Below are 13,179 nucleotides of genomic sequence, written 5' to 3'. Positions count from 1 at the left end.
TGTTATAAGCTGTGAAATGTAAATAACGTTAATGCATTTTGGTTGTATGTGTGTTAACATATCATGTTAGGCACAAATATGACTCTGTAATTGTCCTTATTTAGAGATTATATATGGTTAAGAAGATGTGTACAACTGCCAAGTTGACAAGGGGTGGTCTGTGATAGTTGGAGCTGTGTGTTAACTTGGCCGGACCCCAATTCTGTGTGGTTGTTCCCGTAATGGGATCAGATGACTGTGTTCTGAGTGGCCAATCTGCCCAAGGGGAGTTTCCCTAGGGGTGTGGCTGGCTTCCAAGATATCCAGGGACATCCTGGGAAGAGAGACATTCTTTGAGGGATTGGAACCCTGGTGTGTGGACTACAAACTTCCGTGAGTGAGCAGCCCACCGCTCGGCCTGGAGATCTTGGATTCGTCTTTTGTTGGAGTCAACAACCAGTGTACTGCCTGCCAGCCTTGAATTGCTCAGCCCCTTGCGCTTGCAGAAGCTCAGGCTGCTGCCAGCCTGAAGTTTCCTCCAGGGACTTTGGACTTGCCGGCTTCTATACGTTTGTGAGCCATTTTCCTAAGATAAATTTCTCTCTATCTCTCTCTCTACATGTATACACATGCTTTGTTGGTTTTTGTGTTTCTCTAGAGAACCCAATCTAACACAAAGATCAAAGATGTTGCTTTGAAGACTAAGGTGCACCTGATCCAAGCCATGGAACATTCATTCACCTCATATGCCTTTAATATGAATTATTCTTCCAATAAGGAAGAATAATTAATGCATTTCAATTGTGGTATTGGTGAAGAACATTGAATATGCCATGGATTGCCAGAAGAAGAAACAAATCTGTCTTGGAAGAAGTACAGCCAGAATGTTCCTTGGAATTGAGAATGTCCAGACTTTATCTCTCATATTTTGGTCACGTTATCAGGAGGGACCAGTCCCTAGAGAAGGGTATCATGCTTGAGGAAGGAAAGGGTCAATGAAAAAGGGAAGACCTTCCATGAGATGGATTGAGAAAGTGGTTGCAATAATGGGTTCAAGCATGGAAATGACTGTGAGGATGGCACATGTAATAGGGGAAAAAAACTCCAGATTCAAACACATTCTATAGAGATCCTTTTATTAAGCCTCAGACAGGACACAAACAAAACAAAGACAATCATGCAGGATGAGGGAAACTATTAGAATATACACAGTACAGGAAGCTAATGGAGTCCCCCGAGTCACAACCATTGGTGTTGTTGTTGTTATGTGCCATCAAGTCGGACCCGACTCATAGCGACCACTCCTTGGGTTTCTGAGGCAGTATCACTACAGAAGTGGATTGCCCCATCTTCCTTCCAAGGAGTGGCTGGTGGGTTTGAACCACCAGCCTTCTGAGTAGGAGTCAAGTGCCTTAGGCACTACACTACCAGAACTCCTGAGTCACAACCATGGGGCTAATTATATATGATTGAAAACAAAGAGAATCATCACAAAATCATGATTGGTGTCAGATCGATTCACCACTGTCACAGGCAGAGCTACACAATCTGGGAAAGGACCATGATCGGGATATACACATGACTGAAGATTAACAAGGGTTGCAGGATTGGTTCTGAGCCTTGACTGCCTGGCTAGGTGATGGTTTTGATATGACCATGCGGCCTGAGTTAGAGTCACAAGGTGGCTACAAAACAATACTAGGAAACCAAACTTAATTTAAATTAGATAAAGGCATGTTGTTGTTGTAACGTGCCATCCAGTCGACCCGACTCATAGATTCACAGTGATCCCTCCTTGGGTTACCAAGGAGGTACTATCACTACAGAAGTAGATTGCTCAACCTTCCTTCCAAGGAGTGGCTGGTGGGTTTGAACCACCAGCCTTCTGGTTAGCAGTCAAGTGCCTTGAACACTACACTGCCAGAGCACAAATAAGGGCATAGTCAGGCAAGTTTCCTAGTTGTTTGGGTGTGCATAATCTACTTTCAACCACACTCTTTCTGAGGGCAAACTGCCCCTCCCTAGGTTTGTCCTGGAACTTGTCTGTCCATAGCCACAATGTTGGTTTAAGGGTGATCAAATGGCATCTGAATTTATGTCAAGACCCAAAATGGCATTAAGGGTTCTCACTGTGGACTGAAGTCAGACTGTGAAGGCCTTCCACAACCCAAATGCCTCAGAATTTAAGCTATAATACACGCAGGACTGGGCAATGTTTCATCCTATTGTACTGCATTAGAGCTTAAATTCTAAAAGCACTTGGGTTTGTGAAGGCTATGGTCTACAGTGGGAGCCCTAACTCCATTTTGAACATTGAGGTAAGCTAAAATGCCAGTTGAGTTCTTTCTGACCTTCAACATTGTGCCCATGCATAGGTAAATTCCAGGACAAACCTAGGGAGGGGCAGTTTGCCCTCAGGAAGAGTGCAGTTGAAAGTAGATTGTGCTCACACAAAGAACTCAGGAACTTGCCCTAGTATGTCCTTTTCTAATTTAAATTAAGCTACCTAGTGGTTCTCATTCAGGCCTCATGGTCATGAATCATATCCAGACCACCACCTACCCGGGCAGTCAAGGCCCAGAACCAATCCTATGTTGTTGTTGTTGTTAAGTGCCTTCGAGTCTTTTCCGACTCATACCGACCCCATGCACAGCAGAACCAATCCTATAGCCCCTTTTAATCTTCAATTATGTGCATATCCCAGTCATGGCCCTTTCCCTGCTTCTGTAGTCCAGCTTGCAATAGTGATAAATTGATCTGCCACCAATAATGATTTTGGGATGATTCCCTTTTGTTTTCAGTCACATATAATGAACCTGGCTGTGACTCAGGGGACTTCATTTAGCTTTCTGTATTGTGTGTGTTCTGATGTTTTGTCCTGTCCAAGGCTTAATAAAAATGTCTATTTGAAAAAAAAAAAAAAAAGAGCTGTAACACTGGTGACAGTGAAAAACGGTAGCTGCAGTACAAGCAGTGGCAACCAAGAGTCTGGTTGTGATCACAGAAGCTGAATGCCCTTGGGCAGGAAGTTTGCTGGTAAAGTGAGGGGCCTCCTGGTACTTGTTGGTGGGGCCAAAAGAGTTGTAACACTTGCCTGAGCAGGGCAGAGGCCCAGGAGGGCCCAATGGCAGAGGCTTAGGAGGGCCTCTAGTACGAGGAAAGAGAAAAGCCATTAGCCAGCACAGCTGAGGGGCTGAGAGCTGTCCTGGTTAGAAGTTGTTCTGATTGCAAAGTTGATCCTGATCCTGATCCTGAGTTGTGGCCTTTTATTTCCCTAATAAACTTCCTATTTGTGAGCTCTATGTGGCATTGCTGGAACTCTGGTGGTATAGTGCCTAAGGCATTTGACTGGTAACCAGAAGCCTGGCAGTTCATACCCACCAGCCACTCCTCAGAAGGAAGGTTGGGCAACCTATTTCCATTAGTGATATGGCCTCGGAAACCCAAGGAGATGTCGTTATGAGTTGGATCCAACTCAACGGCAGTACGTTCATTTTCTTGTTATGTGGCACTGCAATGACTTATTGAACCCATTAGAGAAGTAGAGAGTGTCATGATGGGGAGGGCTTGTGTCAGAAATGGTGAAAAAGTTGAAGTGTGGAAGTATGTCTGACCTCTACCGCATAGGAACCAGCTTTGTACTGACCCTGGTGATTCTCATCTCACCTCTTGAAGTTAGGTGAGTTCTGACGCTAGATTGCATCTAGTGACCGGTACAATATAGGCACATAGAAAAGCTCAATAACTCTTTTTAAATGAATGAAAAATAAGTAAAAGATACATTATCTCTGTGTTTACCAATGAAGATATTGAAGTTGAGCTAGACTAAGTTATTTGTCCAAGCTCACCTGGCTAAATGACAAAGATTCAAACCCATGTCTATTGGACCCCAGCAACCAAATTTGGTCCTCTGGTGGCATAGTACCTAAGGCACTTGACGGCTAACCAGAAGGCTGGTGGTTCAAATCCACCAGCCACTCCTTGGAAGGAAGGTTGGGCAATCTACTTCTGTAGTGATACTGCCTCTGAAACCCAAGGAGGGGTCGCTATGAGTCGGGGTCGACTCGACAGCAGTGCATTGCATTAGTGTTGTACACCATGAAAGGGCAAGTAAGACTAGTGTATGTGTCTTAGTTTTCTAGGGCTGCCATAACAAAATACCACAGAATGGATAACTTTATAAAGATCAGAAATTTATTTTTTCACAGTTATGGTGGCTAAAAGTCCAAATTCAGGGTCTTGGCAGGGCTTTTCTCTCTCCCTCTGACCTCTAGGGGAAGATCCTGAGATCTTTTTCAGATTCTGTAGTTCTGAGCATTTTTTTACATTCATTGTCTCATAGAGAGTTTCTCAAATGCAGCCTTTCTTCTGAGTGTGACTCTCTTTCTGTGTCTGTTCTTCTCTTTTATAAAATGTCACTCAGAGGGGATTAGGATTAGGATCCACTCTATTCAAGTATGATTTCTTTAACTGATAACATTTGTGAAGCAAAACCCTATTTCTCCAAACAAAGTCATACTCACTGTGCAGGAGTTAGGACTTCAACATATCTTTTTGGGGAACTTCAATCCGTATAGTATGTAACAATGTAATATTTCAAAAGTTTGCTTCTGTAATCCAACAGTTTTTTTTTTTTCACTTAAATAACTTTATTTTGGAATAATTTTAGATTTACAGAAAAATTACAGAGATGGGACAGAGTTCCGATGTACACTTCACCAGTTTTTCCTAATTTAAACGTCTTATATAACCATGGCCCAGTGGTCAAAACTGTTGTTGAGGAAGGCTGAAATAAAAGGTTAAAGGAATCCCTCACTGAAACCTGCCTTTGCAAATTAACAGCCAAGATTAAATTGTAGTTAAGAGCCATAGCCCAGTCACAAGGTGACCCTGAGAAAGGACACACTGAGCCCTGGGGCAACCAAGATAAGGAGAATATGGAGACATTCCTGCTGAAGGAGAGGCCTGGAGACACCCACTCTCATGCCATCCCCCTAGCATAAAATTAGCATTCCTGAAACCTATCCCCCTCTCAGTCCAATTCCCTTTAAAAGCCCTAACCATTCTCCAGCTCAGGGAGGCAGACATTTTTGAGAAATGATTCTCACTGTCTCCTTGGGTATCGATACTCAACAAACCTTTTGCTTTCTCTCTTCAGCCTGTTGTGATCATTGGCACTTCGCAACACGAAGTAAGGACTTTGTTTCCCTACAACATTGTTAGGTGCCATTGAGACAGTTTGTGACTCATAGAGACTCCATGTGATAGAGTAGAATTTCCCCATAGGGTTTCCTAGGTTGTAGGCCTTTCTCTCAAGGAGAGACTTAGTGGGTTCCAACCACCAACTTTTCGGTTAGCAGCTGAGTGCTTAACTATTGTGCCACCAAGAGATTAATATTGACATGTTACTATTAATTGAACTCCAGACCTTATTTGTAATTCATCTGTTTTTCTGCTAATGTCTTTTTTTCAGGATCCCATCCAGGTATCACATTACATTTATTCAACATGTGTCTTTAGTCTTCTCTCATCTATGACAGTTTCTAAGTTTGTCCTTGTTTTGTATGACCTTGAGAATTTCAAGAAGTCCACATTCAGACCAAATCAGTTTCTGTCGAGTTGATTCTACTCACGGTAACCCCATGTGTTAAAGAGTCGGACTACTTCACAAGGCTATAATCTTTATGGGTCTCTGGGTGACACAAATAATTTGTGTTTCACCACTAATGTAAATGGTGGTGGTTTAAACAGTGCCCAGTGGAGCTGTATTAGAAAGCCCTGGTGTTCTGCTTTGTAAAGAAAACCCTATGGAACAGTTCTATTCTGTAACACATGGGTTGCCATGAGTTGAAATAAATGCTATGGCAACATCTTTTTTTCTTTTTTAAATCTTTACAGAGCAGATTTCCAGGCCTTTGTCCTGTGGTGCCATCAGGTAGGTGTGAACTGCCAACCTTTAGGTCATAATGGAGTGCAAACTCTTTGTAATATACAGTTTCACAGGTTTTGAAAAAAACCAGAGTCATGCATATACCACTGTAATATCATTCCATCACCCTAAAATTTTCTGAGTTCCCTTTATAGTCTTTAATTCAACTTTTGACTGATCTTATCAAGTTTCTTTAAAGAGCTATGAAAATTGTATTTGCTTACACAAGGCTTCCCTGAATCATAATTATGAGCTGCCTTCAATACTGGAGAGATTTCTAAGATGTCAAACTATAAATGAGCTGGATTCTCATTTCAGGTCACCATCAGCATCTCATTTCAGGTCACCAGAGCAGTTAATTGGGGAAGTGTGGTTATGTCCTGTAGCTCCAGCCAGAGGAACAATATACTAGTTATCAATTTATTGCCTCTCAGCTCCAGATTGGCTATTTGTTGATTGATCTATTCTTTTTTTTAATTGTTGTGAAAATATAACACAACATTTGCTAATTCAACATTTTTCAGGTGTACAGTTCAGTGCTTCAATTACATTAATCATGTGCAACCATCACCCATAATTGTTGCCAAATTTCCCATCACCATAAAAGAAACTGCTTTCTAAGCAATGACACCCCTTCCCTGTACCTTCTGCCCTGGACAACCACTAATAAACATTGGTCTCTATACATTTTCCTATTTTTGTTATTCCATATAAAGAAGAGCATATAATATTTGTCCTTTTGGGACTGACTTATTTCATTCAACATAATATTTTCAAGATTCATCTAGGTTGTAGCATGTGTCAGGACTTCATTTCTATTTACAGCTGAGTAGTAGTCCATTGTGTGTGTGGGACTGATCTGTTTAAATAGGTCTGGGTCCTTTAAATATTTTATTATTTGCCAGCTGACACAATGTTAAGTTCTGTCAGTAAGGGGTGCTAGAGAGAGACACTGAAGGAGGAAGAGATTTTCCTTCATGGTTTTAATGGTTTGCCAGCCAAACTCCTGGAGAGCATGCATCCTTTTCCACTGCTTGGCTTATGCATATTTCTCTGGTGCTTTAAATGCCTGTAAAACTCTCATTGCCCTTGAGTTGGATCTGACTCATAGCGACCCCTCTTCAGGTTTCTGAGGCAGTTGTTGTTGTTGTTGTTATGTGCCGTCGAGTCGGCCCCGACTCATAGCGACCCCTCCTTGGGTTTCCGAGGCAGTATCACTACGGAAGTAGGATTGCCCAACCTTCCTTCCGAGGAGTGGCTGGTGGGTTTGAACCGCCAGCCTTCTGGTTAGCAGTCAAGTGCTTTAGCCACTATGCTACCAGAGCTCCCTCTGAGGCAGTATCACTATGGAAGTAGATTGTCCAAACTTCCTTCTGAGGAGTGGCTGGTCTTTCTTTCCTACAGGTTGCTATGAGTCAGAATTGCTTGATGGTAGTAGGTTTGGGTTTTTTTTTTTTTTTTTTGGAAGTGCCTTAGAGTGGCTTTTGCTGCATGCTTCCTTCAGCTCTAGACTTGGACAGTAGCAGCAGTGTAATTGGAATCCCAGACAGCACGAGTCTATGCTTCATCCCACGTTTCTACTCTGTTTATGCCTCCTGGGGCCCCCATGGGACTGGCAGTCTAAAGAACTGGATGCTCATCTTTCATCCTATGCAATGTCCCAGAGCAACTTGGGACCAACCCACATGCAGAAATACACTAGGTTCCTGCACAGGGAGGCCTCTCTGGCTGCTGGTCCGAGCAGTACTCATGGTGGTACCTGACTCCTTCTGCACACCCACCAATCAGCTTTAGCTTACCAGTGCCCTGTGTTTCTGTGGCTGTCCTGATGTGGATGACATGGGTTCCAGGCTTCATGTCTGCAGCACCACCTTGGCTTGCTCTGCACCCAGACTCTTTGCTGTATCTGTCTCCTTCTGCAAGCCCAGCCTGCGTACCAGCTTTCACTCACCTGCACCCCAAAGGATTGTTTCTTCTTGCCTGACAATTATGAGCCATTTCTAGCCTGGGCAACCTAGGTAAGAACTTCTCTGCAATTGAGTGGGCTGTCTTAAATCACACCATCTTCAATGAGCTCTGAACCTTACATCCAAATTTGTCCTTCTTTATGTTCTTCCAGTTTCACAGGACCCTGTAGAGCTCTCATCCTATCTTTATAGTCACTCTACTATGATTGTTTAATACTTCATCATTTTAAATTTTGCCAGTTTATTGTGTGGTTTCTGCTTCTGATTGGACCTTGACTGATACAGAGATCAAAGCCCACTCTCACTGGGAGGGACTAGTTATGTCTCGTTTCAAAAAAAAGAAGAAGAGCAATTTCCTGATGATGATATTGGCCCAGACTCTCTGGGGAGAGGATTGAGTCTATATAAAAGCCCTAACCTGTAACTCAGGCCCCAGATCCTGGCTTATAGCTCAAAGGTACAGTTCTAAGAAAGGTAGTTTCCTGTATGACGGAGGAATAGATTCTGAGTACTTATCATAAGCTGGAGTTGGTAAGGGTTCAAGAAATTTATTAGACTTCTGTGTGCAGTGGAACAAGATTAATTTTTCTGGCGACACTATTGCTTATAGTGAGATGTAAAATTCAGCTTCTTTCTGTTAGCTTGATAGTTCAAAATGACGTAATGATTTCCAGATTAGGCATAATGTTTTAATAAAGGAGAGGCTATTCTGTTCCTTCTTTCTCATTTCTGCCAGCACAGCATTTCTAAGTTTCTCTTTAAAGGAAAATTTCTTGGGTCTAACAAGGAAGTTTCAAGAACCTGTGAGATTCAGACAGACTTATTTTGTGTTTCTCTTATTCTGCACACTGAGATAATGGGTCACCCTAGATTCTGCATTTTACATGCATATGGCTTATACCTTCTTAATGCAGCCACTCCATGGAAGGAAGATGGGGCGATCTACTTCTGTAAAGATTTATAGCCTCAGAAACCCAATGGGGGCCGCTATGGGTCGGAAATGACTGAATGGCAGTGAATGTGGTTTTTTGGTTTAATATAACAGTACGATATGTTAGCCATGTCCTAATTAAAGAGTGAAGCTAAGGTCCTTCAAGTTCCTCAAAGATATCCTTGCTTAACTACACCACACTTACAAACCTCTGCTGATTATGTCTGTAGTAGTCTTGCTCATAAAACAAGGAACATAACCTAGGTGAGATGATTGCCCACAATTGTATACTTAAAGAAAGGAGGAACAAATAACTCTTTTGAATATAGTAGCTATTTTTTTAAAAAGAAGTTATTTTATTGTTCTTGTTGAGATTGTATACAGCAAAACATACACCAATTCAATAGTTTCTACATGTACTACTCAGTGACACTGATTATATTCTTTGAGTTGTGCAGCCATTCTTACCCTCCTTTTCTGAGTTGTTCCTCCCAGTTAAGATAAACTCAATCCTCCCTATGGTTCCTACCTAATCTTTTGTGTTGCTGTTTTCAATTAATCCCATAAAAATGGTACTTAAAAGAGCATGATACTCTGGGATCCTCAGCCTATAAGACCAGAAGACTAGATGGTACCCAGCTGTCACTGTTAACCACTCAGGGGGGGAATCTATATAGGAGATCCTGGATAGAGTGGGAGAACAATGTGGAACAAAACTCAAAATCATTGAAAAGAAAAAAGGGGGGGCAGGTTTGCTGGTCTGATGGAGCCTGGTGACCTGGTGAAATCCCTGAGACTATAGCTCCTAGCTGCCCTTCAGGTCTGGAATTGAAACCACTCCCATGGCTTCCAGCCAAACAAAAGACAGGCATAGGAGCTGAACATTTACATTAGGTACATACACTCCTTGGAGAGATCAATCATGGGAAAATTGAAGGGCTGTGTATGCACAGGGAGATAGCTCAGGGGGCAGGAGTGCATGGGAGGGAAGGACACAGGGAAGAGGTGGCTATGGGGAGGAAGTGGGAGGAGAGCTGTTGCATTATGGGAGATTACAGTCAATGTCATGAGACAAAGTGTACATGAACTGCTGTATGGAAGATGAATGTGCTGTGTAAACTTTCACTCAAATCACAATAAAATTTAAAAAAGAAAAAAGAGCATGATACTCAAGGCAGATATTTTTAAAAAGTTAAGCTAAACTATTGCTAAACTTGGGACATTTTTGGTTTAAGGTTTAAAGATTATCCCAGGGCAATAGTTTGAAGGGTTAATCCAGTCTCTGCAGCTCCACTCCAGAAAGTCTGGAGTTCATAAGAATTTGAAATCCTGTTAGTAATCTTATTTTTAAAGGATTTGACAGGTTTCCCATTGTTTTCTGTATTTGTCCTTAATAATAATCAAGTGAGGTAGCAATTAATTTAGAGATAAAACAATGAAGATAAATAAATTAGGGTGATTTGTCCAAGAAATTGTCAGTGATAATACTTAGACTAGAAGTTGCATTTTAATTCTCCGGCTAGTCCTCTATATTTAAACATTGTTTATTAACTTTATCTTTTCTTCAGTATAAGAAAAGAACTGGCTTTGTAATAACTAGTTTTCCTTGGATGAGACAATTTCTTTTTTTCTGAATCATTTATGAGAAATAGCAAAAACTAGTATTATTTATAATAATGGCATTACAATAATAACAATGATAATAATAAAAACAACTTAAATTTGCATGTTGTTGTTGTTATGTGCTGTCGAGTCAGACCCAACTCATAGTGACCCCTGCTTGCATTTCTGAGGCGGTGTCACTACAGAAGTAGATTGCTCAACCTTCCCTCTGAGGAGTGGCTGGTGGGTTTGAACCGCCAGACTTCTGGTTAGCAGTCAGGTTCCTTAGGCACTATGCTACCAGAGCTCCTCTGCACTACCAGAGCTCCTCATTTGCATGTTGTTGTTGTTACGTGCCATTGAGTCGGCCCCCACTCATAGTGACCCCTCCTTGGGTTTCCGAGGCAGTATCACTACAGAAGTAGTATTGCCCAACTTTCCTTCCGAGGAGTGGCTGGTGGGTTTGAACCACCAGCCTTCTGGTTAGCAGTCAAGTGCCTTAGGCACTATGCTACCAGAGCTCCTAATTTTGTATAGCATTCTATAAAGCATTTAACATATATTATCCATTTTAATTGCTACAAAAATCCTTGTGTGGTAGGTAGAAAAATTATTATTTTCCTATTTTACAAATAAAACTGGAGGCTCAGGGACTATGGAAGATGCAGGAATGCCAGTGATCACATGTCTGCTGCTGGGAAGAGCTGGATTCTCATTTCAGGTCACCATCAGAAAAGCTAACTTTTCATATGGTAAGGATCAGGATATCTGATCCTGTTTGCACAACCAGCCCTCATTAGAGAATCTTGAATACCCACTTCATCCTTGCAAACCATCCCTGAAAATCTGTAAGATTCCATCTGAGAAAGCACTAGGAGATCTTGGAAGGGGAAGAAAAAAGATTATTGGTTGGAATTAAGACATGATGGAATGAGTTTCAGAAAGCAGTGTTCTCAAACTTGTGAACAACACCCTGCAGAAGAAGACAACTTCAAAAAGCCAACTAGAAGCAACATGTAGAGAAGTGAGAGGGGCCTCCTCCAGAAAGAAGACAGCTGGCCCTCAGCAGAGGAATCTGGAGCCAGCTCTTCCAGGCATATGGGATTGTTGCTCTGCAGAGAATCCCCTCTTCAGGATTCTTGAGGAAGACAAGAAAGAACAAACAGATGACACCTGGAAATGGAGACAGTGGCAGTACCATTGAAGCACCTCAGCCACTTCACAAGGAAAAGACCTGGCCAGATCCTACTATTGAAAGTGAGGAGGCATTTAAGAATAGGGTGGAAGATAAAGATTCCTGAAGAATTAAAACCATGACTTGTGAGGACTGGGACTTACCTCTCAAGGCAGAAGCAGCTGCTTCAGCTCCCTGCTAAGAAAATGTAGATGACACTCTGGAAGAGCACTCAAATTGCAAGAGATTTCAAGGAAACATGCACAATACGGAATATGTGGTTAATGAAGGAATAAAAGAATATTTCAATGTGATGTTGGGCACTCAGCTGTTCTACAAATTTGAGAGGTCCTAGTATGGCACTTGATTGCTAACCAGAAAGCCTGGCGGTTCAAACCCACCAGCCACTCCTCGGAAAGAAGGTTGGGCAATCTACTTCTGTAGTGATACCGCCTCAGAAACCCAAGGAAGGGTCGCTATGAGTCGGGTCCGACTTGACAGCACGTAACAACAACAGGATGCTGAAATCCTCATGGCTTACCATGATGCACCCATGTCCCAGGTTTAAAGAGTGCTACACCTACTAAGGGGAGTTCTTGTGGCATAGTGCCTAAGGCATTTGACTACTAACCAGAAGTTTAGCAGTTCAAACCCACCAGACACTCCTCAAAAGGAAGATTGGGCAATCTACTTCCATAGTGATACTGATTCGGAAACACAAGGAGGGATCACTATAAGTCAGATCTGACTTGATGGTAGTGAGTTTGGTTTGAATTTGGTTTATACCTACTGAGATTATTTGTAAGAATCAGAACAATGTTGGCCAATACACCCCTTGATGAGAAGAGCTTTGCATTATTGTTGGGCTATTTGTATGATTTCCTAAAATACCTGGCAAAGAATTCTGCAGCCTTCTTAGGTCCTACCACCACTCGGGAATCTCCAAGCTGTCTGTGCCATCAGGATCGCTGCCATATCATATCAGCGATCCTGATGGCACAGACAGCTTGGAGATTCCCGAGTGGTGGTAGGACCTAAGAAGGTGAAGAGAAAGGCGGGCCAAGCTGTGGACTTTTACTGGTCTGGAGGGCGCTCCCATTTTGAAGGTCTAAAAGCGGCTTGACTATTTTGGATATTTAAAGAGACAGCGCTCTTGCAGATTCCTGGGTCTTAAGAACACGTTCTGCCTTCCAGCAACCCCAATGACCTTCCGGACCTGCAAGACTGAAAAGGTACCACATTCCTCTTGTTACTCTTATACCCTACACCTGCTTGGTGAACGGAGGTGTGGACATCTCCCACTCCAACCTACCTTCTGGGCCCACAGGAACTCCATCACAGTCTGTGTGCTCAGACGGAGCCTGGGTGTCCTGCCCTGTCTTCCACCGATTTTTTTTTTCGCGCTGTTTTTTTATTCTTATTTTTTTCTTTCTTGCTTTCTTTTTGTGGTGATTAGTTTGCTTATATTTGTCTGTTTTAAAACAACTATTATTATTAATATTTTTGTCCTGTTTACTATTATTCTTAATCTTCCCCTCCCAGGTCCTAGTTTTCAGTATTTTTTCTTTTCCCTGTTCCTGGTTGAAATTTTTTTTTT

The 13,179-nt window shown here is 42.2% G+C and overlaps 1 pseudogene; it reads left to right on the top strand.

Moving 5' to 3' along the window:
* The first annotated feature begins 11,338 nt into the window (after positions 1 to 11,338).
* Positions 11,339 to 13,179, top strand: part of LOC103208319 — a 7,194-nt pseudogene continuing 5,353 nt past the window's right edge.

The sequence above is a fragment of the Orycteropus afer genome, unplaced genomic scaffold (assembly GCF_000298275.1).
Source record: "Orycteropus afer afer isolate SDZICR_OR568_19922 unplaced genomic scaffold, OryAfe1.0 scaffold00424, whole genome shotgun sequence".
Taxonomy (NCBI): domain Eukaryota; kingdom Metazoa; phylum Chordata; class Mammalia; order Tubulidentata; family Orycteropodidae; genus Orycteropus; species Orycteropus afer.
Note: the sequence above shows the minus strand (reverse complement) of the source record. Positions and strands in the feature narration are given on the sequence as shown.